This window comes from Trachymyrmex cornetzi, unplaced genomic scaffold (genome assembly GCF_001594075.2).
Source record: "Trachymyrmex cornetzi isolate Tcor2-1 unplaced genomic scaffold, Tcor1.1 scaffold77, whole genome shotgun sequence".
Taxonomy (NCBI): domain Eukaryota; kingdom Metazoa; phylum Arthropoda; class Insecta; order Hymenoptera; family Formicidae; genus Trachymyrmex; species Trachymyrmex cornetzi.
Window position 1 is genome coordinate 336,380 of NW_017300102.1, and position 1,264 is coordinate 337,643.

A 1,264-nucleotide genomic window follows, 5' to 3' on the forward strand; every position below is an offset into this window, starting at 1 on the left:
CACTTTCAGCGATGTCTAAACTACAAAAGACATATGACTTCATCGTCGAAACTCGCCAGCGTTGGAGCCAGCACCCTCTAGTATCGAGCGGCAGGAATTAAGTTTAACACCTAATACATATTTTATAAAATTTTACATTATATCAGAATTCTCTTGTCTCATTCCCCACCACATTTGCGATCTAATCATATTCTGCATTACCAGTAACTCAGTGCTCCTGCCCATAGACATATAGGCAACTCGACTTGCTGAGTACATTATATTTTATATCACAATTATAAAACGATGGGGGTGGCGGTGGGTAAATTTTATGACGATATCCTTTGTATATATGATCGTATACAAACTTACCTTTTTAAAAAAAGGTAAAAAAAGCGCTAAGCGTGTGTGCTTCTTGTAAAGAATCACCATTTGGGCCAGTTTCACCAACGCCAATTACTTAATCGGCCGTGAAACTGATGACTAATCACGTTTGCTGTATAGTAGAACTAATGATATGTATCATTTGTTTAAAAGATTTGATATCAACAACTGGCGCCAAGTTAAATTTTACCATTGTATTCCTCCTAAAGAAAAAATAATAGTAATTTTAATTTTTTTCTTAATTTATTTAACTCTAATGATATATATCATTCGTATAAAAGATTTGATATCAACAAAATTAGCGCCAAGCTAAATTCATCAAAATTTTATCAAAATTTTAAGTATTACTCGTAAAAAAGATTTGATATCAACAATTGGCGCCAAGTTAAATTTCATGTAATTCGAATACCAAATTAAATAAATAATGTTAACTTTAATGATATATATCATTCCTATAAAAGATTTGATATCAAGAACTGGCGCCAAGTTAAATCCCACTTCTTTATACCATGCCAAATTAAATAAATAATGAATATTAATCTAATGGTATGTATTATTTGTACGAACGATTTGATATCAATAACTGTGGCGCCAAGTTAAATTCTACTATCAAAATGAAAAGTAAAACTCAAGTGATACTATCTTTATTATTTACTTAATCCAAATGGTACTGTCTTTAATTTTTATGCAATGAAACCTAAGTATACGTATACTTATTGGAGAATCTTCCTATTCCAATCCAAATGGTTTAAATTCCTCTTAAATGAAATTATTATATCACAATTCGCTCAAAGACATTTCCTTTTCCAACTAAAGTAGTGGTTATTTAATTCTCCTTCAAAACATTATACAAAACATTATCACAAAATTGCGTTATCTTGCACAATTTAAGTGTTACCAC